General features: G+C 40.7%; 1 pseudogene; it reads left to right on the top strand.

Moving 5' to 3' along the window:
- LOC132890071 (desmoglein-2-like protein) overlaps positions 1-10,117 on the top strand; it is a 35,125-nt pseudogene extending 25,008 nt beyond the window's left edge.
- Positions 10,118-26,358: the final 16,241 nt, after the last annotated feature.

Genomic DNA, 26,358 nt, shown 5'->3' with positions numbered 1-26,358 from the left:
CCTGTCGAGGTGTTAACTTCCATGGACAACCTGGACGCCTCTGTGAGATGGTTGCAGTTCCAGCTTTCTTAAATTTTTGTACCACCTTTGCTACAGTATTCTGACTGATAAGTAAAGGTTGGCTGATCTTCTTGTAGCCGTCACCTTTGTGGTGTAAAGAAATTATTTTCTTTGGGGAATTCTGAAGAGACAAGTTGAGCATCACACTCCATCCAGCATCCAGTCACTAAAAGAGGTCATTGTTGAAGAATGGAAAAAGACTGATGTTGCAAAATGTCACCAACTTGTTCATTCCATGCCTAGAAGACTTGGTGCTGTCATTAAAAATCATGGAGGCCATACAAAGTACTAGATGTAGTAGTTTTTGTTGTGGGGTGTACTCATTTTTGCACCACCCTAATTTGAGTAAAATTGAAAAATGTGTAATCTAAGTTATATTATTAACCTTACTTTCATGTTATAAGTTAAACTGATGTTATATTAAAATTTGTCTTTTCAACATTTTGGAAATTGTTTGTGTTCATTGAGATATTGTTTAAAATGTTACTTTTCAAAGGGGGTGTACTCATTTACGCTGAACACTGTACATTTTATTCTTTTTCTGTATCACTAGAGAGACACCAACTGCCATAATCAAATTTTATATATATATATATATATATATATATATATATATATATATATACACACACACACACACACACACACTCTGAGTTATATTATACAACTGTAAAACCATGTATAGATGTATCAGTTGTAAAAATATAATGTCCTAAATATTCTAATGTCTCAAATTTTTCCATAGATTTTCCACCCAAAACTGCGACAGGAACTCTTGCAATTCAGGTGCAGAATTTCAATGACCACTGTCCAGTTCTGACCAGCTCAGTCGAAACGCTGTGTTACAGCAATAGGGAACTGAAAGTCACAGCCATGGATAAGGATAAACACTCCAATGCTGAACCTTTCCACTTCAATTTGATTACCAAGGGCACAAAAGTGAACTGGAGCATTGAGCGTCTCAACGGTTAAGTTTAAAGCTCTTTTAAAGCAGTTTAACGTTAATGCTGTAACACTTTCATTATGTAAATGCTCAATTTAATAACTCATACTTGTTTTTCTGATGAATTCCTTTTCCAGAAACAACAGTCACTCTGCGCAGTCAGGAGATCCTGTGGCCAGGACATTACACAGTGGCACTGGATGTCCAAGACCAGGAGGGAAAGTCCTGTGAGGTTCAAAAGCTTCAGGTAGCTGTGTGCACTTGCACTGAGGCACAAGTGTGTCAACATAGGGCACAGACCAGATCAGGCAATATACTGGGAACAGGTGGAATTCTGGTAGCACTGCTAGGAATCCTACTTCTTTTGTGTGAGTACCATCACCTCAGTATTTTCATGTTCACCACTGTTCTGTGTTTTTCTCTTAACGTATCTACTGATTCTGATGTTCAGATGGAAATAATGTTCTGAGTCCGAGTAGCATGCAAGAAGAGGCAGGATGTAAAGTGTAATAAAGCAAGAAAATGAAGCTTGGACATAAAGTTAGAAATATCCATGATAAGCCTTTGTGACAAAACAAAGAAACATTAGGGTATACATAGACAAACTAATCAAGAACTAACACAAAACAGGTAGACACAGCTGGATAGCAAACCAGTGAAAGGATGTGCAAAAACAAGCACATGATCCTTGGCACCATGACAACTGGAGCACAAAGGGGGAATATGTGACAGCACGTATGCTGAATATTTACTTTCAGTAGCTGTCACCTTTGGATATATTTCTCTGAACCAGAAAAACAACCTGGATAGAACTAATAATTATTTAATATGACATTTTAATGCCAAATAAATTATTACAAATGACTTGGAAAATCTTTACACCTTTATTTTTCCCTTATCCTCTTTAGGCCCTTTTGGCTGCATAAGGCCATTAAGTTCCCTCTTCCATCCCTTCTGTCTTTAGCTGCCAACTCAGGCTTTTACAAAAGACCTACTTGAGTCCTTGCCTCTCTTTCTCAACACTCCTCTTTCAGGTGGTCTGTCTATTCTCCTTTGCCCCTCCGGTGTCCATGTGAGTGTGACCTTTGTTTTGTTGTTATTCCTCCTGAAGATGTGTCCTGTGTGCCTCCATTGTCTGGCCAGTGGATTCTCAGGATCCTCCTAAGGCACTTCCTGTGGAACACACCCAGCCTTTTGCTATCTGCTACAGTAACCCTCCATGTTTCAGCACCAGAAAGTTAAATGGATACTAGATTGATGCTAAAGAGCTTGAGCTCCATGCTGCCTGTAGGGCATAGAAAGCAGTACCTGGTATTGTCAGTCTCCTTTGGATGTTTAGATGTCCTTTCTTTGGCATCTTAACAATGAGGGATCTCTTCCAATCATCAGGCACTTTCTGCTCTTTCAGGATGTCACTGAACAATGTATGGAGTTCAGGTAGAGCTTTCTCTAGGCTCACTTTAAACATCTAGGGTGTGAAATTGTTGATTCCTGCTCTTCAGTTTCTTGAAGGATTTTTCCACCTTTATGCTCATCTGTATGTTGACACCATGGTTGCACATGTAGATTTGCTGGTCCTCTGGGATGAGGATGTCGTACTGTTGTGTTTCCTCAGTCTTTGTTTGCAGCTGCTTATAGAAATCATCCTTCCCTTCATCCTCTGCCTCATTAGTCAAGACATACCCTGTAGAAACTGGTACTGATGGTTCTATTGCCTACTGGGTTCTACTTCAGTAGTCTCACTTCATCGTCCAGGACTAGTCCAAAACCTCTGTGGTGTTCTCTCTCATGTCCAAAGCCTTTCTGAACCCTACCCCTCTGATCTCACTCAGCCCCAGAATGCTTAACCTGTATCAGCTAAATTGTTTCACAACATTTGTGGTCTTTCCCACCTGGGACACTGTCTTCACGTTCCAGCATCTTAGTTACAGTGTTTTTGGTGTGCTCAAGAATGCTTTTTGTGACTCCTTGTGTCCTCTGGCTTCTTGTAGACTTTCCCCAGGTGCCTTCATTTCCCAGTGGAAGTATTCATCATCTGGGATTCTGCAGATCACATATTCACATCTCTGAGTGGTGTCACTTGTTGTAGTGGTATTCTTCAAGCAAGACATGACTGGCATCTTTTCCAACCAATGCCTGACAGATAGCATGAATTTGCTGTTTGCATTACCTTCTCCAAGCCACAGGTTCAAATTATCAAAGGCACTGACTGGTCACTCTTTCCTACTGCTACTCTTTGTTACCAGGGTCACCATGTGGAGGTTGTTGCATGTTACTTGTTGGAAGAACGTATTTGACTCAGAAGGCATTCTCAACGTTTTCATAGCACACCTAGTGGCATCAGTGCACCACACTGAGAGCCACACCAGCATTCTGCCCTGTTTTCACCTTTACCCTTGTTTAAAATAAAATGGAAGAATCTGCAAATATGCATGAATGGAAACAAGCTCCAGCTAACCAGCGACTTAACTGCTAGTAAACTAGGTTGCATTTAATTTTCAGTATCTGAATGTGGATGTGTCTCATATTCTCATTGGATTTTTTTTGTTTGTTTATTTGATTTTTTTAATATACCACAACAACTAGGATTTTTAGACTCTAACAATTAAAGTTCATCTCTCTCATTAGGTCGCTAACCATTTAGCAGATCTCTAAACTTGCCCATATTTGTCACAAGGTGAAACAAATGGTATATCAGTTGCTGAGTTCTCATTTTATTTATGTAACAGTAGTCAAAATGTACTTTAAGAACCAAGATTTTTAAAATCAATCTTCTTTTTTTTTTAAACAATACTATGGTCTCTGTTTTAAATTTAAAAATGGGAATTTTTACATATTTGAACTAAACACCAGTCTGTGTCATTGGAATGAGCTATCCAAGAGAAGTTGGGCATTTAAAAATTATATCTAGTTACAATGAGTTAAATTGAAATAGGGAAAGTAATGGAACATTTATGATCTATTGCCTGTTTAATGTATTGGACATAAAATTATTAAATTTACTGTCTTATAATTTGCTGTCATATTCTGAATACTATGAGAGTAAGAGAAGTTGGGTAATGGCTTGAGCTGCCTGAAGCAGTGAAAATTGTTAAATGTGTTTGCAGTGATTCCAGTGCTTTTGCTGTTTTGTGAGTGTGGAGATGCTACAACTCTTGATGGTTTCAAGGCCTTCCCCTATGAGCAAAGCCAGCAACTTGTCGTTGATTGCATTGAAGGCAAAGGAGAGCTTAAGGTAGTGTGTGTTATGCATTTTCAGGTTTTTTAAGTGCTCTGTGTGGCGGTGCTTCTGTGCTCACTTTGTGGATCCATGGCATGGTGTTCCGGGCAATGTTGCCTGGTAGCGTCGCAGCGGCTATGCAGGCCATGTGGGATTTACTTTCGTTGCACCTTCTGGTGGGACTGTGGGTAGCTACACCATTGGAATTGCACCCTGAACCTTTTTTGGTGGACTTTTTTTTTTGTAATTGTTAAGAGACCTTGGGTGTGAGAAAGGCACTATATAAGTTGAACTAATTGTTAATTATTATTAACACATTTTACATTCCTTGGGAGCTCCACTTTTAGCCAGTGCCTAAATAAATACATACATACATACATACATACATACATACATACATTGAATGTCTATACTATTCTAGTTTATTGGCTTGCATGGCCTGAATCCTTTTTCTGTGGATAGTGTCAGAATATTGTTGGCACAGCATCAAGTTTGAGTCTAGCATGTCCTGCGTAGCCCAAGAACTCGGCCTGTAGATTCTTTTCAAAGCGATCAGGCTCAAAATGCTCCTCGCAACCAACAGAATTTCTCCCAAAGAAGAGGGTTTCTAAAGTGTGGCCTGTTCCCAAATTGTGTCGCCACTGTTTAGCAAGTCGACAATGTTGCTCGGTTGTCAGGAGTAGAAGACAGAAAAAATGCTTTCCCTTATGATGTTTGTTATTTTTGCAACCAGAAGCTTTACACTCTGCTGTTTTTCAAAAATGTTTTGTACATCCGGCTATATTGCGGTGTCAGGAGCAGCAATCCAACTAAGATACAATAAACCAATCAACAGTACTATGTCAAGCTGACCTTTGACACTGGCAATATGGCTGCACCCTTGAGTGCGCAGGAACACAAAAGAATTTTAAAGCACTGCTTTATGCAACGCAGTGTGACAATACAGGGTAGTCAAAATGCATTTGTGTAAAATGTTTATTTTTTGCTGTGGGCATTCTTTAAGATCACAAACAATGAATAGGAAGCCAAACAGTATTTGCCCTTGAAGATGGCAGATTTTATTTGGATCACAAGGAAGATCAATATGTTCAAGCTACATAGCAAAAGGTAAACATTACTATGTGTAAAGCAATAAAAACAAAACATTAAATGGCTGCTTAAAACTAAGATGTTGCTTCTTGACTTAACCAGAAAAAAAGACTGTTGAAAAGAGGAAGAAAGTTTCAGTCACTACTACAGTAGCTTTCTACTTTTTTTTGTGATGGTAGATATGTGATTTTCAGACAGAGACATTAATCAATATGTCTGTGGCTGCATTAGACAGTTTGATGTTGTACACTATCTTTAGCACCACCCACATATCCATGCTCGACTCACATGGGATCTAGACAAACAAAGTAACCAAATTCAGGACAAGAAGCTTGTCTGGAGGATTATTGCTAATTCACAGACCACACCACCCAGGGGCAAAGTGCTGTAAGTGATGCAACTTGCCTCATGGTTAAAAGTTTTTGTATATCAACCGTGCCAAAGACATCCATCACTGGGAGTCCAGGAGAGTGTAATTGCTCTTGAAAGAACTGACTATGTTTACAATCTCATCTCATCTCATCTCTAGCCGCTTTATCCTTCTACAGGGTCGCAGGCAAGCTGGAGCCTATCCCAGCTGACTACGGGCGAAAGGCGGGGTACACCCTGGACAAGTCACCAGGTCATCACAGGGCTGACACATAGACACAGACAACCATTCACACTCACATTCACACCTACGGTCAATTTAGAGTCACCAGTTAACCTAACCTGCATGTCTTTGGACTGTGGGGGAAACCGGAGCACCCGGAGGAAACCCACGCGGACACGGGGAGAACATGCAAACTCCACACAGAAAGGCCCTCGCCGGCCCCGGGGCTCGAACCCAGGACCTTCTTGCTGTGAGGCGACAGCGCTAACCACTACACCACCGTGCCGCCCTATGTTTACAATGTAGATTATTATTATGTTTTAATTCTAGCTGTGTAAGTGTTGTTGAAATCCGACCAAAATTACATGGTAAACTGCAGTGTTCTATCTCCCTCTTTCCTCAGGAACTACCACTGCTATCTCAGAGACCCATTGACAGCAGCGGGAAATTCGAAGCTCAATGGCAAACAACTTGTTAGGTCAAATTTTATTATCAGTAGGTTAAATCAAGATATATGTAGATATATGTAAGTTTAGTTAAGTATTAATTCTTGGCTTATTCTGTGTCAAAATTATATTAGTTGAAACGACCTTAGTCCGGCTGAACATTGTTTGGGAACATTTTGTTTATTCTTTGATATGAATGTGTATTTTGAACAGAGAAGTGTCTGAAGGTCTGTTTTAGTGTCAGATCGACTCACACACACACTCTGAAATGGTAGAATTAAAGTTCATGTTAATTCATTCAGTTGAAACCTAGGTCATAGCTTCATAAAAGCTATGAAATATACTGAAATATATTGAAATATACTATGGTAGTGATTTGGATCCCGTAATTAATGAATGCATTCCGTGATTAATGTTAGTTTTATAGTTCTAGATTAGTTTCATAATGACATTATAATTATAATTAAGATCTTATGATTCTAAGGGTTTTTAGTTTAAAAGCATTAACCTAATTTAGTTAATTAACCTGTTAGTTGTTTAATTGTTCTCTCTCTTTCAGACATATTCTCATTGTTCTTGTGGTTAAGTTGTTCTTATTTTTTATGTTTATTTTCTTATAACATTCCTTGTTTTAGCATTATTAAAGACATATTGTTATTTGTTATTTTGCTTATGTTGATGAAATCAGAATGTAATTTACTGACTTAACACACATTCATGTGTTAAGAAATTATGTTAAATTATTAGATCCTTTCTGTGCAAACTAATGTCTTTGACCTTCTCTGAATAGACTCCGTAGACTATACATTATCTGTGTTTAGACATTCCATGCTCTAACCATAATATTTATCTATCTGTACCTTACTGTCATCAGAAATATGTTTTTATATTATGATTGATTCAAGATCATTACCCACTTCTACATAGACACACACCCATTACACACACACACCCCTCTCTGAGGTCACATACAAACACACACACATTTGACAGACACAATAGCCGTTTGGAGAGATTATGATTTGTTATAAAAGGTGTTTGTAATCTTTCATCTTTGACGAAGTGACTGTGCGAATAAACTGGCATGTGAATCTCTGATTCCTTGTCTGTTTTCTCTCGACCTGATCATTCTCGTCCTCGGCCGAGGGTGGCCCACGAAGGAATCGGGGTCTCTGACTGGGGTGAACCCCAACACAACTGAAAACTGGAGAAAGTATAGACGGGAATCTGAAGAACAATACATAAATCACCAGCGGCATGTCAACCAGTATGAGGGTGCCTATGTTGAAAATGCAATTGTAAATGGAAGACATTCTGAAAATGTTACAGTGGACACCCTTGAAAGCATGGCTTTAACCGAGACCTTGTTCGGCAACTACTTTGTAAAGGTTAGTATTTTTTCACAACCCAAAAGAGAACAGAACCTTAATACAGAATAACTGCATGTTATGCATTAATTAGTCTCACGGTGCAGACATGATCTCAAAGTAGTGGCAGTGTATAACCACAAACATACACACTGTAATCCAAGATGGCTGAGAAATTGTGTCTTGATTGGAAATTGAGTTGAGATTTAGAGAGTGCCTGTTGGCACAGTGTGTTGTTCACACTCATTCATTCATTCATTCATTCATTCATTCATCTTCAATAAGCACTCCATCCTGGTATGGATCACAGTGGATTTGGAGCCTGGGTGTGAGGCGTAAATACACCCTGAATGGAACACCATTCCATCCGAGGCCACCATGCACACACTCAAATCACATACTTATTCACACCTAGGAACAATTTAGAATAGACATTCCACCTACCAGCATGTGTTTAAAGAGGTAGGAGGGAAAAAAAAGAGAGAACCAGCAGGACAGCTACATGGGCAAAAACATGGAAAACTCAGTGGGAATCTCAGGAGCTGTGAGGGCCCAATGCTACCTACTCTATTACAGTGCTACCCTGTTTGTGCTCAATCTCACCATAATTCACTGCCAAGTTTTTGAAAGGTTGTCTCTCGAAATGTGTTCTTTTAGAGATAAGACTATGCCTTCATAACATTTAATTTCACTTTATGGCAAAGGATTTAGGTGGAATATTAGTTTTCACATATACACAAACGCTGCGAATACATTTTAAAAAAATGTTTCTGAAGGTGTCTTTTTACATCTACAAAAGATGCAAAAAAAGAATTAAATTCCATGAAAAGAACCTCCAAAAACTTTTTAAGGGTTTCTTTTCATATCCTGCTATTTGATTGAAGCCTACAAAGAATTTCTTTGGTCTGACAGGTTGACTGATGAAGTTGGTGTTGTGTTTTCTTTTTTACTCTCCAGCTGGACCAATCTGATCTTATTTCGAGTGTAAATGTAGTTGTTATCTGCTGTGTGAATGAGACATAGTTTAGCAGTGTTGAGTTCTGATGTCCTGTGTGTTGTTGCAGAAAGCACTGGATATAGTGAAGCAGGAGGCTACTGAATACCAGCTGCTGAGGTTTCATGATGAAACCTGCAACTCAGTCACAGGCTCCTTAGAGGACCTCTGTGACTATATAGATGATGAAGATGATCTGGATTTCCTTGATGACCTCGGACCTCAGTTCAAAAGGCTTGCTGAGATTTGCTGTGGCTCAGCCATTGAATTCGAGGCCAGCTCCACTTCCATGCCTCCCAAAATGGTCTCATCCAGTTCACAAGTGGGTTTCAAAGTAGAAGAAGCTGTTGGTGGTGTCCACAGTAAGGCGCCCTCCATCTCTGCATCCAGCTACTCCTCTACTATGCAAAATGCCCAAACTACAAATTATAGAGAGAGTATTATCAGTGGAGGCACCACATCAGCAACCACCATAGGCCAAACGCTGCTCGTACAGCAGCCACCTGTCTACGTTTCCCTTACCCCTATGTATGTGGTGGAACAACAACATCCCACCCTTTTTTTGGCTTCTGGTCCAGTACCAGGTGTTCAAGAACGCAATGTGGTGCTGGTGGAGAAAGAGGGTACCAACATGGTAATGGCTGCCCAGTACACCCTTCCCAGGCTGGGGTTGCAGCAAGCACATACTAAAGTGCTGGTGGATCCAGGTATTGGAGGCACAGTGGTGCATGGGTTCTCAGGCCACCCTGAGCCTCAGGGCACTATTTCTGGTACCCTTCAGGTTGTAGACAGCATGGAGCCTCTACATGTGGTGCAGAGCTTCTCGCACTCCAGCATCAACAAGAATCAGAGTATGAAGGCCCAGGGGGAAAGTGGAGGGATCATGGCTTTTGGAAATGCATCAGTTATCCCAAGTGCCCTTTCAATGTCACAGTAAGATGTGTCCCTGTTTATTGTGTCAAATGGTAGCACTCACAAAGAGATGACAGAGGAAAGGGTTTCAGTTGTCGAGAAAAGTTTCCAATCAAGCTCCACCTCCTAATGCCTTGACAAAGATGCTCAACATTCTACGTGCAGACCCATATTTTCATGATTCAGCCGTTTGTTCTGTGAAGAACATCCCACAAACCTGATTAACCAGAAGATCAAATTTACACTTAATAAAGAGAAACATGAACAATTTTTCAAGATCCATGATTTAATTGAGAGAGATGGGCATAATTAGTCAAATAATGTCACATATCTGTGAGGCTGTTTGTTATAAAAGTTTAATCAGGATTGAGTAATTGGGAAATTGTTTGTAGTGGCAGTGTGTTCGAGTATTCAGCTTGAATATCCATCACTAATAATGATCAGGACAGGCTTTTTAGGAGGTTTTGATATCCTGATGTGTATTTCCTGTAACTTAGATGTGTATCAACCATTACATGTATCATCAGTTTATTTCTCACTTCAGATAACAGATAGTGAGTTTTGATTATTTGATTGTTTCTCTGTTACTTTTATATTTCTAACCCAGTAATGAAAATAGATTGCAAGATTGTGTGCTTTTGGTATCTGACCTGAGTAAATTTGTGCTGTAAGCGTGCTAAATATCTCTTCATGTGCCAGAATAAACAGGAAGCCATGCTCTGTGTCTTCTTTCGAATTTGAAACCAGTTTTTCTACGAAAGATAAGAACGTTCCCTCCCTAATCTGTTTTTGAAGATGTTATCTGTAGATGGAAATATTCACCTGTTTTTTTTAAGCAAATTATGGTGTCAAGCTGGGTGTTGTCCAAGACTACGACCCTGTCCATCATCTTCATCTCCGTTTATCAGCAATCGGATCAACTGCATCCCAAAAAATACACTGTAGACAATGTGTTTAATATTATGATCACAGTTCATTCTTGTATTCTGTCCCTTTAGAATGCAGTATGTGCATGTGCTGATGTCATGTTTTAAAATCAAATCAAATCAAGTTTATTTGTATAGCGCTTTTAACAATAAACATTGTCGCAAAGCAGCTTTACAGAATTTGAACGACTTAAAACATGAGCTAATTTTATCCCTAATCTATCCCCAATGAGCAAGCCTGTGGCGACGGTGGCAAGGAAAAACTTCCTCAGACGACATGAGGAAGAAACCTCGAGAGGAACCAGACTCAAAAGGGAACCCATCCTCATTTGGGCAACAACAGACAGCCTGACTATAATATTAACAGTTTTAACAGGTATAACTCTCAACTGTCCTCATGGGGCCGTCCTTCACAGGAGCGGTGCGATAAAACTCCAACCAGACACAGGGCACCAGGATGGATCAAGCAGGTCCGAGGGGCAGAAGAGGCCAGCATCTCAATCCCAGGATCAACATGTAACTCAGAGGGACAGATTGGGGGGGCGGGAAGAGAGAGAGAAAGAAAACACGTTGTTAGGTATACCCTAAAAATGACAAGTATTAAATCTGTGTGGTAGGCTCGCAGAAACGAGAGTCTTTACATCAGGCATAACACACAAAAATGGTATGTTAATATGGTAAAATATATCATGACCTGCTCTGGCTGGATGCTTGATTGAGTGATGGGAGCACACTCCTCAGCAATGATGAGATGCAGATGGGACCCTTAGGGCTGGCCAAGACAAGTCAGTTACATTTCACCGGGTATGGGACATGCGACAGAATGTCTGACGGCCGATTCCCTGCAGGCTACGATAGCGAGTCGAGGTCTCCACCCTCTCCACCAAAAGATTTCCTGTTGACTCCCTGTAACTCAGAGGGACAGATTTGGGGTGGGGGGGAGGGAAAGAAAACACAGGTTGTTAGGTATGCCCAATGTCACCTGAATAAGTAGGAACAGTATACATATTGCACCGAGTACAAGCAGGGACTCCGGCAACTAACTATGACAGCATAACTAAAAGGAGAGAGCCAGAAGGTAACACAGGCATGAGGGAGCCCCGGGACATAAAGCAGCCAGCCACTACACCGTCAACAAACACGAGTGAGCAAGCGAGTGGGGACTGACAGCATCCATACATCCCAGTTTACCAAAACACTCTATGTCTGAGGACCCTCCAGATCTACTCCTTTACCTCATAAACACCATTAACAAAAGGCTTGACTAAACAGATATGTTTTCAGCCTAGACTTAAATGCTGAGACTGTGTCTGATTCCCGAACATTACTTGGAAGGCTGTTCCATAACAGTGGGGCTTTGTAAGAAAAGGCTCTGCCCCCTGATGTAGCCTTCACTATACGAGGTACCAGCAGATAGCCTGCACCTTTTGATCTAAGTAGGCGTGGTGGGTCATAGAGGAGCAGAAGTTCACTCAGGTACTGTGGTGCGAGACCATTTGGTGCTTTAAAGGTCAATAGTAGTATTTTATAATCAATACGAAATTTGATTGGGAGCCAATGCAATGTGGATAAGACAGGCATGATGTGGTCATATTTTCTAGTTCTAGTAAGGACTCTTGCTGCTGCATTTTGAACTAACTGGAGCTTGTTTATGCACTTATTGGAACATCCAGACAGTAAGGCATTACAATAATCCAACCTGGAGGTAACGAAAGCATGGACTAGTTTTTCTGCATCATGCAATGACATTAAATTTCTTATCTTTGCAATATTTCTGAGATGAAAGAAAGCTATCTGGGTGATGTTATCAATGTGAGTTTCGAATGAAAGACTGGGGTCAATAATCACTCCGAGGTCTTTTACTGCTGCACGTGAAGAAACAGAAAGGCCATCCAGAGTTACTGTGTAATCAGAAAACTTACTTCTAGCTGTATGTGGTCCTAGTACAAGTACTTCAGTCTTGTCAGAGTTAAGCAGAAGGAAATTAATAAGCATCCAGTGTCTAATGTCCTTAACACATTCCTCAATTCTATAAAGCTGGTGTCTCTCATCAGGTTTTGCAGAGACATACAACTGTGTGTCATCAGCATAACAGTGGAAACTAATACAATGTTTATGAATAATATCGCCCAGAGGTAACATATATAGAGAAAAAAGCAGTGGACCCAAGACAGAACCTTGTGGAACACCAAACTTTACCTCGGTACGTCTAGAAATATCACCATTTATATCAACATACTGATAACGATCAGTTAGATAAGACCTGAGCCAGGAGAGGGCCATTCCCTTAACTCCCACAACATTTTCTAGTCTATCCAGAAGAATGGAATGATCAATGGTATCAAATGCTGCACTAAGGTCAAGCAACACAAGTAGCGAGACACAGTAGTTGCTTTAGCACGGTGGTGTAGTGGTTAGCACTGTCACCTCACGGCAAGAAGGTCCTGGGTTCGAGCCCAGCGGCTGAGAAGGGCCTTTCTGTGTGGAGTTGGCATGCTCTCCTCGTGTCTGTGTGGGTTTCCACTGGGTGCTCCGGTTTTCCCCACAGTCCAAAGGCACGCAGGTTAGGCTAACTGGTGGCTCTAAATTGACCATAGGTTTGAACGTGAATGGTTGTTTGTGTCTGTGTGTCAGCCCTGCGATGACCTGGCGACTTGTCCAGGGTGTACCCTGCCTCTCGCCCATAGTCAGCTGGGATAGGCTCCAGCTTGCCTGCAACCCTGTAGAACAGGATAAGCGGCTACAGATAATGGATGGATGGATAGTTGCCTTAGCTTTCATCACGGCTTATGAAAACACCACAGTCATTTTAAAGAATTCCAAGGTATGAAGGTGTGTGATGGTGACAGATATATGTGACTTGTTGAACATATGAAAGCATTGTTCGTGTCAAGTATGACTTCATAATTGTGTTAAATTATTAAATTTCTGAACCATTTTAACCTGAGAACTGGAAATGTGCTAGAATTTTTAGCTCATCCAGCTGACGAACAAAGGAGATTGCTGAGGACCTCAGAAAAAGCATTGCTGATGTTCATCAGGCTGGAAAAGGTTACAAAACCATCTCTAAAGAGTTTGGACTCCACCAATCCACAGTGCGACAGATTGTGTACAAATGGAGGAAATTCACGACCATTGTTACCCTCCCAAGGAGTGGTCAACCAACAAAGATCACTCCAAGAGCAAGGCATGTAATACAGTAGTCAGCAAGGTCACAAAGGACCCCAGGGTAACTTCTAAGCAACTGAAGGCCTCTCTCACATTGGCTAATGTTAATGTTCATGAGGCCACCATCAGGAGAACACACAGAACAACAATGGTGTGCATGGCAGGGTTGCAAGGAGAAAGCCACTGCTCTACAAAAAGAACATTGCTGCTCATCTGCAGTTTGCTAAAGATCACATGTGCAAGCCAGAAGGCTATTGGAAAAATGTTTTGTGGACGGATGAGAACAAAATAGAACTTTTTGATTTTAAGGAGAAGCGTTATGTTTGGAGAAAGGAAAACATTGCATTCCAGCATAAGAACCTTATCCCACCTGTGAGACATGGTGGTGGTAGTATCATGGTTCAGGCCTGTTTTGCTGGAACTAGGCCAGGACGGCTTGCCATGATTGATGGAACAATGAATTCTGAATTATACCAGCAAATTCTAAAGGAAAATGTCAGGACATCTGTCCATGAACAGAATCTCAAGAGAAGGTGGGGCATTCAGGAAGACAACGACCCTCAGTACACAAGTCGTTCTACCTAAGAATGGTTAAAGAAGAATAAAATTAATGTTTTGGAATGGCCAAGTCAAAGTCCTGACTTTAACCCAATCGAAATGTTGTGGAAGGACCTGAAGCGAGCAGTTCATGTGAGGAAACCCACCAACATCCCAGAGTTGAAGCTGTTCTGTACAGAGGAACGGGCTAAAATTCCTCCAAGCCGGTGTGCAGGACTGATCAACAGTTACCGGAAACGTTTAGTTGCAATTATTGCTGCACAAGGGGGTCACACCAGATACTGAAAGCAAAGGTTCACATACTTTTGCCACTCACAGGTATGTAATATTGGATCATTTTCCTCAATAAATAAATGACCAAGTATAATATTTTTGTCTCATTTGTTTAACTGGGTTCTCTTTATCTACTTTTAGGACTTGTGTGAAAATCTCATGATGTTTTAGCTCATATTTATGCAGAAATGTAGAAAATTCTAAAGGGTTCGCATACTTTCAAGCACCACTGTATCCAGCTATGATATGATGCAGCCTGATGCAAAGTAGAGTTATTCTTACTATCCTATTTCCAATGATTACACCTTTTAAGTTAACATTTATCTGTGTATAGTTACATCTAAATGTTGCACAATGCAGTGCCAGCCCAAGCTAGGGTCCAAAGCAGAGTTTGAATTGGGGGCCCCTGACAGAGAAACATGTTTGGCATGCTTGAAACTGGTACAGGCTGTTCTGATTGGTACTTGTTTTGGCTAGTTAAATCCTTGAGATTTAACTTCGCTCACACATCTGCTCTCTGTTTCCATGAGGTTATTCTGGCCAGTGATGTAATGTTCCATCATCCATTGATCTTACTTTGTCATACACAGACAACCTGGCTTCATAAATCCCATCTTCCAATCATTTAGCTACAACACTCTTGAATTTGGATATATACTCATGTTTGTCCTACAATAAACTGAGAAACATCTCTGAACAGCTGTCTGCGTCAGTGACTGTTGTTCCTGGATCCATAAGGAAGAATCGCCTGGGTGGCAGATGTCTACATTCCTAAATCATACTTTGTCAATTCAACCTCCTTCAGTACAGACACATCAAAACCGATCAATCCCCCACTGCCTTGGTGCTGCTAATAATATCGACTATTGTCAATGTTGGATCATTCACACGTGTCTGGAACAGAAGGTTATTTTCATTACAGAAATATATACCCAGCAACAAGTTAATTTTAACTAGCTAGCCAGAGAAATGAGGGAGAATCTCGCAACTGTTATATTTTGCTAACTAATTAAAAATTAGCTTAAAATGATAGCTGAACATTCTTCTTCCTTCTTTTCGCTTCTCCACATGTATATGTCCTTTTTTACAACATTACTTTTTTACTGCTTTTTCCAACAATTCAGAGGAGAGGACTGTTACCTGACATAAGTCTGACTGACTGTGCTTGCATCAAAATGCAATGTCCATTCCAGTGTGCATGCACATGAACATGACACCAGCTCTGACTGAGGCAGCAGGACTCAATTAAACCAGAAGTATTAGCTAGCCAGCCTGTTAATATAATATTGCATGTTGTATGATTACCATTGACATCATATGTCACACACACAAAAACATTTCATGTTCTCTTGTGAGACATTTCAAGTGCTCTTGGGGCCCTCTGGTGGCCACAGGGGTCCTAAACAGGCACATCGCTTGCTTATGCATCAGGTCAACCCGAGTAGAACATCCTTGGGACAAAGTTAGTTCCTGTTATCACTCATGTTATAGCAGCTATATACAGCTGTTCCATTTAGCATCCTTTCTTGAAGTTAGTAAAACACAAAGAGCTTTTCATATTATCAAATGTTAAACAAAAGCTTCCTTCACCATATCAATGAGTATATGGTTTTCTTTGTCAAATAATGACAAATTCTCATCTCATCTCATTATCTCTAGCCGCTTTATCCTTCTACAGGGTCGCAGGCAAGCTGGAGCCTATCCCAGCTGACTACGGGCGAAAGGCGGGGTACACCCTGGACAAGTCGCCAGGTCATCACAGGGCTGACACATAGACACAGACAACCATTCACACTCACATTCACACCTACGCTCAATTTAGAGTCACCAGTTAACCTAACCTGCATGTCTTTGGACTGTGGGGGAAACCGGAGTACCCGGAGGAAACCCATGCGGACACGGGGAGAACATGCAAACTCCGCACAGAAAGGCCCTCGCCGGCCCCGGGGCTCGAACCCAGGACCTTCTTGCTGTGAGGCGACAGCGCTAACCACTACACCACTGTGCCGCCCTTAATGACAAATTTAATCAATTTATTATTTCAGCAAGCATTGTTGATAGAGAAAATTAATCACCTTTTGAATAATCAGATTTAGGAATTCAACAGTGCTATGGTATCAGAACAAGTTTATGTCAGATTAGTTTTTATCATCCAGAGAAGAGTGATTTACTGGGATATAGACACTCGTATTTTTCATACGAACTACATCTGGGACTGGAGTCACATATTTTCCAATATCCTCACTCATGAGGAAATTGATTAATTGTTTTGATAAATTTGGGTACTTTTTGTTTGTGAATGCGTCTATGTAATTAAAAGAAAATCACATGTTGGCTTGAAGATATGAAGTTTATCGTCTCGTATTGAAAAACTTGTATTTTTCATACAAAATACATCCCAGACCTGAGTAACATATTTTCCAACATCTTCACTCTTGAGGATATCGATGATTTCATCTCGGTGTTTTCCCTCTGACTTGACGCACGTTGTCTAAATGGCAAACCAATTCAGAATTAAAATGCTTTGATTAACTTGCATATTTTTTTGTGTGGACATGTCTACATAATAAAAAGAATATTACACGGTGGCGCAAAGATATGAAGTTTATCTTCTCGTGTTGAAAAATATTTTCACCACTTGAAGATAAACTTCAAATCTTCGCACCACTGTGTGATATCACCAATGTATTTTTCATTCAAAATGAAAAGGTCACATTTTGTAAGTCATGTTACAAAATGTTCAAAGAATCTGATTAAAATATTTGGTGTTTTAATTACAACTTCAATAAAAATATTTTCAAAATGTTTGCAACTTGATCAACACTTTAATTTGCATGTTGCACCATGTGACCAAGACCTGCACATCCACTGTTGCATTTTGTTTTTATGTTTCCTGTTTCAGTGCCATATACTAATTTTATTCCTGTCGTTGCACAAATACCTCACAGAGGTCTCTAAAGTCTCTCTGTAGGATTATGTAAACTATTACCATGACAACAATTTACACTTGCTATTTCATTAGTTATTCTAATTTGTTATCATTTATATTTTATCTAAAATCTAGGGCGGCATGGTGGTGTAGTGGTTAGCGCTGTCGCCTCACAGCAAGAAGGTCCGGGTTCGAGCCCTGTGGCCAGCGAGGGCCTTTCTGTGTGGAGTTTGCATGTTGTCTGCGTGGGTTTCCTCCGGGTGCTCCGGTTTCCCCCACAGTCCAAAGACATGCAGGTTAGGTTAACTGGTGGCTCTAAATTGACCGTAGGTGTGAATGTGAGTGTGAATGGTTGTCTGTGTCTATGTGTCAGCCCTGTGATGACCTGGCGACTTGTCCAGGGTGTACCCCGCCTTTCGCCCGTAGTCAGCTGGGATAGGCTCCAGCTTGCCTGCAACCCTGTAGAACAGATAATGAGATGAGATGAGATCTAAAATCGACTACAGCGCTTGTACGTAATATTGCCACCTCACAGATACAGCTTTCAGTCCTGAGCTTGGGTTAATACGTGTGTAGTTTTACACGTACTCCCCATGTTTGTGTGGGTTTCCTCTGGGTTCTCTGGTTTCCTCCTACTGTCCAAAACATGCATGTAGGTGGACTGGTCAAGCTAAATTACACATAGCTGTGAATGAGTGTGTGAATGACTGTGTGCATGGTGTCCTGTGATGGACTGGCCTTCTCATGCCTTGCGCTCAGTGTTGCCAGGACAGGTTCTGGATCAAGGACCAGGATAAAGCACTTACTTTGGAAGAAAGAAGAAAGCTTGTTCATATGACAAAGTTCAAGAGATTCAAGAATTGTCCACCTTGCTGAAAAGTACAATACAGTCCAGAGGTGTCCACAAATGCCGGTGACCGGCGGTTTTCTCCGCCTACACAGATGGTCTGCGCTGGCTACTTGATCCCAGAAAAAAAATAAATGCCTTTCAATATTCAAGTGATTTATATAATTTCCGCTGCCCATAATTTGCTGCAAAGCCAATTATTCCACCATGATATCGTCTTCGATTCAGGTCTTGCATGACCGGAAGCGGCGCCATATTTGTTGATCGATTCTCGCACTCTGATTGACTGAGCCAGACCACATGGCCATGCTGTAGTGTATGTAGTTATGTTACAGAGCCAGGCAGCATACTACAGAGGGTAACTGAGAAAGCCAAGCACACACACACACACACACACACACACACACACACATCTGGAGGGAAATTTCATACAGTGGTGCTTGAAAGTTTGTGAACCCTTTGGAATTTTCTATATTTCTGCATAAATATGACCTAAAACATCATCAGATTTTCACACAAGTCCTAAAAGTAGATAAAGAGAACTCAGTTAAACAAATGAGACAAAATATTATACTTGGTAATTTATACAATGATACAAATATTATACTTGGTCCAGTACAATGTCTGTTGTTGCCCAAATGAGGATGGGTTCCCTTTCTTCCTCATGTCGTCTGAGGGAGTTTTTCCTTGCCACCGTCACCACAGGCGTGCTCATTGGGGATAGTTTAGGGATAAAATTAGCTCATATTTTAAGTCGTTCAAATTCTGTAAAGCTGCTTTGCGACAATATTTATTGTTAAAAGTGCTAAACAAATAAACTTGACTTGACTTGGCATTGAGGTCATAACTCTTGAAGATATTGTACTAGACTACCCTATATTTGGAGGCGTTTCTAATATACTGACCCCCATATGTATGTATATATGAAGTACAAAGAATTAGAAAGACCCTTCAGTATAATGCAGTTCAGTACAACACCAGATTTAACTATTACTTACCACAGTAATCAACATATAGTGGAATGTACAAATTTCTGACAATATCAACAAAAACTGAACATTATAACCTTAAATGATTAAAGCGAGATGGCCTTTCAATTTCAGAAAACTGGTCAAATTTAGTTCCCTCTGAAATTTGGTCATTGTGATGTTCGTTTATTTCTGCAATATCGCAAAAAAACAAAAACAAAAAAAAAAACAGGCTATTCTGTGGCTGGGAAGTTATTTAATTTCAGGGGACTCCCGAGCAAATAATGTGCATGAAATCGCTCACTTCACGCAGTTAGGTAGACAGAGGAAGTCTGTGTGCACATACGCAGGTTTATCTTCTTTTGGGTTTTATGGCAGTTGGCATCCACAGTGTTGCATTACTGCCATCTATAGGTTTACCTTTGACTGTGCACTGACAGTTACATCATTCTGTTGCTCAACAAACAACTGATCGCACCAAGGTGCTCGCTGACCACCGATCTTTCTTAGTTTGGTCCTGCATTTCCTTTCCTTCGCAATATAATGTCTTTTCTTCTCACTTTCCGTTACTGTAGTCGGCCTTTCGCATTTCATTTGCATCTTCCATTTTTTCTCTCCTGTTTCAAATTTGTATCCCACAATGCCTTGTGCAAATGGAGAAAGCCCACCACATGATGCATGACGTAGTATCTTGAATTGGGTCATGGTGAAGCAGGAAAAAATAGCTGAGAATTTAGGGCCATGTGGCCTTAAATTCATTAATTGTTCGATTTTTTAAAAAACTATTAAAATTAGAAGTCTGTGATTCGAATTCAGTAGCTTTTGGTCCACTAAACAAAAATAATTGGGTGTCAGGGAAGATTCTTTTTATGACCTACACCTGAAAAATCTGAAAGGCAGTCTACCTTTAAGAAGCCCTTGAGTGGATATAAATTATTTAAAAAGGTATATAATTATTTCATACTGTTTCTAGAGAGCATCACAGGCTAACATTACCACCAGTAGATTTAAGTAATAACAGAATGATATTACAACAGTTTGATCACAAAATCCCAAAAATAAAAAGAGTAAACGTTGTACTCATTGAAGGATACCTTGAGTAGGATGGCTTACAAATTCAACCCCATGGAATTCTTCCTTTGGATTGGAAGAAGTTCAGAAGCCTGGGAGTGTATTCATCCAGCTTGGACATGAACTTTGATTCCAGGTGCACCATTGTGATTCTATGAAACTCATTCTGGATCTGCATTTAACCCTTTGGTGACTGACCCCTTGAAAATGGTTCCTCCAGGAACGATGACGTTTCAGTTGTCAAGACAACGGAAAAACTAAAATACAAGAGCATTTTGTTTTGTGCACAAGAGCATTGTGACGTATCTTTCTGTTTTTGTATTTTAGTTTTTCTGTTGTCTTGACAACTGAAAAGTCATCGTTCCTGGAGGAACCATTTTCAAGGGGTCAGTCACCAAAGGGTTAAATAACCCAGTTACCTCTGAGAGAAGAGTCAAACTTGTCAGACATCATTACAGTAGGGCCAGCCTTAAAAAAATTCTTTGTTGGTGGTAACCCAGTTGGGTGTTAAAAATAAATAAATAAATAAATAAATAAAAATTGTGGGTGAAACATTTGTTGTAAAAAGAAAAAAGAAAAAATAACTTTTAGGCCTGCCGAATGGCCCCTATCGTTCACCGTACCCGTATTGACTGTTGCCAAAACAAATACGTGTCACGCCTAGTGACTGGTCCATTTGACACAGTGAAAAGAAAGCTGCTGTCTCATTGGTTGTTCAGTGTGTTTGCTAAAATGCTCTCCAACTACCATGCCAACTGCAAGTTGTTTTTAATATCCATAGCAGTGAATAATGACACTAAAATATGCAATAAAGTGGTGCACATTGATTGTTCTTGTCTCGTCTCGTCTTCATCCGCTTTATCTGGGGCCGGGTCGCGGAGGCAGCAGTCTGAGCATGGAAGCCCAAACTTCCCTTTCCCCAGACACCTTGGCCAGCTCCTTGGGAAGAACACCGAGGCGTTCCCAGGCCAGCCGAGAGACATAGTCCCTCCAGCGTGTCCTGGGTCTTCGTCGGGGCCTCCTCCCAGGGGGACATGCCTGGAACACCTCCCCAGGGAGGTGTCCAGGAGGCATCCGAAAGAGATGCACAAGCCACCTCAGCGGATTCCTCTCGATGTGGAGGAGCAGTGGCTCTACTCCGAGCTCCTCCCAAGTGACTGTGCTTCTCACCCTATCTCTAAGGGAGTGCCCAGCCACCCTGCGAAGGAAACTCATTTTGGCCGCTTGTATCCGCGATCTTGTTCTTTCAGTCATTACCCAAAGCTCATGACCATAGGTGAGAGTCGGAACGTAGATCGACTGGTAAATCGAGAGCTTCACCTTTTGGCTCAGCTCCTTCTTCACCATGATGGACCGGTAAAGTGACTGCATCACTGCAGAGGCTGCACCAATCCGCCTGTCGATCTCATGCTCTATCCTTCCCTCACGCGTGAACAAGATCCCGAGAAACTTAAACTCCTCCACTTGAGGCAGGACTTCTCCACCAACCTGGAGAGGGCAAGCCACCCTTTTCCGGTCAAGAACCATGGCCTCGGACTTGGAGGTGCTGATTCTCATCCCAGCCGCTTCACACTGGACTGCAAACTGCCCCAGTGCATGCTGAAGGTCCTGGTTTGAAGAACCCAACAGGACATCATCATCCACAAAACGCAGAGATGAAATCCTTTGGTTCCCAAACAGGATTCCTTCCGGCCCCTGGCTGCGCCTAGAAATTCTGTCCATAAAAATTATGAACAGAACCGGTGACAAAGGGCAGCCCTGACGGAGTCCAACATGCACTGGGAACAGGTCTGGCTTACTGCCGGCAATGCGAACCAGACTCCTGCTCCGTTCGTACAGGGACCGGACAGCCCTTAGCAAAGAGCCCCGAACCCCATACTCCCGAAGCACCCCCCACAGAATACCACGAGGGGCACAGTCGAATGCCTTCTCCAGATCCACAAAGCACATGTGGACTGGTTGGGCAAACTCCCATGAACCCTCGAGCACCCTATGAAGGGTATAGAGCTGGTCCAGTGTTCCACAACCAGGACAAAAACTGCATTGTTCCTCCTGGATCCGAGGTTCGACTATTAGCCAAATAGTCTAAATTGATTGTTCTAAAACTTTCAAAAGTGTGTTCATAGAAAATGTAGACAAATATCAGATATTTGTATAGACGAGGATGCTGATCTAAGTCACGTACATGTTTTCATTCATACAAATGGTACAAGGGGGAATGCAAGACCTACTGCCAGTGCTGATGAACTTGAGATTGACTTGACTTCTTAAGTTTCACATTTAACTCTGTAGTTGAGATGCAATAACTGCTTCAGTTTTACTTTTTGCAGATATTACAATGTCATGTTGTATGTTATAGGTTTGTGACATTTGATACTTTAAAGTGATATATTTCTGTGTCAGACATTGATTTTTTTTCTGGCCCTATGGAGTGTTAGAAAGATTATTGAAGTTATTCAGTGCAGATCTATAGTTTGTGACATTATATTAAATGGAGGGTTTGATTTAGATATCGAACTGTGTGTTGTGTGTCACATGTAAGTGACAGTTTGATACTCAACAAAGTTATGAAATTGTTCTGTGTCCGATATTAAATTTTTCTAAAGCATTATCAGATTATTTGCATGTCATAAAATTATTTGCTGTAAAATGAATTAGACTGTTGAAAGGCTTGTCATGTATGTAATGTATGGGTTTTTATGTGGCCTGTCTGAAAAAAAAAATCTCCACAAATACCTGGTGATCTTGAACGGGCAAAAAAAAAAAAAAAATTTGCTGCCTACCTACTGGAATTTTTCATAGCATGTTACGACCAACAAAGAATTTATTAAGGCTGGCCTAAATTTGTTCCCATAAAATGTGGCAAATTACCCATTGAACATGAATCTATGTAGATCCTTTACTTTAAGATTGTGTTCTCCTTTTAATTTACACCTGAGGAAGACTCTTAGTGGTTGAAATATTATCAGGCAAATTATTAAGTAAGGATAAATATTGGCTATACAGATATACAGTGTGACATGCTACATAATATGTCCAGTGTTAGATGGGTCATCGCAAAAACACGGACTAACAAAATCTCTGGCAGCTCACAGTCTGCACCATGCACTAATTTACTGACCTCAACCCAGCACTCACAAACCCAACACGATATAATCTGACAGCAGGAGCTACAACCACTGTTTCACAGTTTACTCAGACAGAGAAACAGTGAAAAAGGCTGGTTATGCCATCTGAATCTCTTGCTGTGGCCTCAGTGTCATGTGAACAGAAACATGAAACTACATCACGTTGAAAGAAACCGAGAGCAGCATGAACTGTGGTTAAGCCCAACAGCAACTTCTTCAGAGAAACTCAGAGCGGGCACAAAACACACGAACAAACTATCGATGGAAACAACGACGAATTTAAAATAAGAGAGAGAGAGAAAGGGAATAAGACACTCAATTTTTAAGTGTAACGAGACAAATCATACTGCCCCCCTCCCAGTTTATAAAAGCTAAAAACATACACTGCTTTTAACGGCATGTTACTTGAGTAATAAAACATTACTTGGGTACAGTTTACTTGAGAACACGATGTGCAGTATTGTATCTCATACAATGGTGCTTGAAAATTTGTCAACCCTTTAGAATGTTCTATATTTCTGCATAAATATGATCTAAAACATCATGAGATTTTCACACAAGTCCTAAAAGTAGATAAAGAGAACCCAGTTAAACAAATGAGACAAAATATTATACTTGGTCATTTATTTGTTGAGGGAAATGATCCAATATTACCGTACATATCTGTGACTGGCAAAAGTATGTGAACCTTTGCTTTCAGTATCTGGTGTGACCCCCTTGTGCAGCAATAACTGCAACTAAACGTTTCCGGTAACTGTTGATCAGTCCTGCACACCGGCTTGGAGGAATTTTAGCCCATTCCTCCATACAGAACAGCTTCAACTCTGGGATGTTGGTGGGTTTCCTCACATGAACTGCTCACTTCAGGTCCTTCCACAACATTTCCATTGGATTAAGGTCAGGACTTTGACTTGGCCATTCCAAAACATTAACTTTATTCTTCTTTAACCATTCTTTGGTAGAATGACTTGTGTGCTTAGGGTCGTTGTCTTGCTGCATGACCCACCTTCTCTTGAGATTCAGTTCATGGACAGATGTCCTGACATTTTCCTTTAGAATTCGCTGGTATAACTCAGGATTCATTGTTCCAGCAATCATGGCAAGCCATCCTGGCCCAGATGCAGCAAAACAGGCAAGGCAAGTTTATTAACCCCGCCGACAGTAGTCGGAGGGGTTATTATTTTCACCTGCGTCAGTCTGTGTGTGTGTGTGTATCTGTCTGTCTGTCTGTCTGTCTGTCTGTGTGTCTGCAAGATATCTCAAGAACCAATGGATCAATTTGGACCAAATTTTGTACATGTATTGCCAATCACCCAGGAAGGAAACCATTAAATTTTGGAGGTCAAAGGTCAAAGGTCAAGGTCATGGCAGAACTTCGAAATTTTCGCCCAATGTATTTTAATAGGGAAAAGGCGGGGTTTGCACTCGTTAGAGTGTCCCTGTCTAGTTTATATAGCACATTTCATACACAGTGGCAGTTCAATGTGCTTTAACAGAAGTAAAGACAAAACAGTGAACAAAAAAATAAAATTCCATAAAATAAAAAGGGAAGAAGAGAGAGAAAAATAAAAATAATATGAGAATTAAGCAATAAGAGAAATAAAATAATAAAATGAAATAAAAGTTCAGTAAAAAAAACAGCAAAATAAAATGAAGTAAAAGTTGAGTAAAGTTTAAAACATGTAAAGATGATGACATTTATCAGTTAGCAGAAAGCATCTGAGAACAGCTTGGTCTTTAGTCTAGCTTTAAAGCTGCCAACAGCAGGAGCATTTTTGATGTCGTCTGGAAGTTGGTTCCATAGCTGTACTGCATAGTAGCTAAAAGCTGCTTCACCACACTTTGTTTTAACAACAGGTTTTACCAGTAAATTTTGCTGCTGCGATCTGGTAGATCTGATTGGGTTAAGCCACTGCAACATATCAGAGAGGTAATTGGGCCCTGTACCATTTAGAGACCTTGTGATGACCTGGCAACTTGTCCAGGGTGTACCCCGCCTTTCACCCGTAGTCAGCTGGGATAGGCTCCAGCTTGCCTGCGACCCTGTAGAACAGGATAAAGCGGCTAGAGATAATGAGATGAGATGAGACCATTTAGAGATTTGTACACCAGCAGCAATGCTTTAAAGTCAATTCTGTAGCTTACTGGAAGCCAGTGAAGGGACCTTAGAATTGGAGTAATGTGCTCTGTTCTTTTTGTTTGTGTGAGAACCCTAGCCGCTGCATTTTGAATCAGCTGAAGTCGTTTGATGGTCTTTTTTGGCAGGCCTGTAAAAAGCCCATTGCAGTAGTCAACCCTACTAGAGATGAAGGCATGTATAAGTTTTTCCAGATCATTTTTTGACACAAGTCCTCTTAATTTGGAAATGTTTTTTAGGTGATAAAATGCCGATTTAGTGATTGCTTTCATATGACTGTCAAAGTTTAACTCACTGTCAATGAAAACAAGATTTTTAACCATATCTTTTGTTTTAATCCCCTTTGTATCAAGAATAGTGGTAATCCTGAGTCTTTCATCTTTTTTCCCCAAATAGAATTACTTCTGTTTTATGTGTGTTCAGCTGAAGAAAATTTTGTGACATCCAGTTGTTGATTTGGTCGATACACTGGTAGAGACATTCAAGGGGGGCATAATCATTAGGTGATAGAGAAAAGTAAATTTGGGTGTCATCTGCATAGCAGCGATACAAGATTGAGTTGTTCTTGATAATTTGTCCAAGTGGGAGCATATAAAGGTTGAATAATAATGGTCCAAGGATAGACCCCTGGGGGACACCACAGGTCAAGGACATTGATGTTGAGATACAATTTCCCATGGTAACAAAGAAGCTTCTATCTTTTAAGTATGATTTTAACCAATTGATAACT

This window comes from Neoarius graeffei, chromosome 1 (assembly GCF_027579695.1).
Source record: "Neoarius graeffei isolate fNeoGra1 chromosome 1, fNeoGra1.pri, whole genome shotgun sequence".
Classification (NCBI taxonomy): domain Eukaryota; kingdom Metazoa; phylum Chordata; class Actinopteri; order Siluriformes; family Ariidae; genus Neoarius; species Neoarius graeffei.
Note: the sequence above shows the minus strand (reverse complement) of the source record. Positions and strands in the feature narration are given on the sequence as shown.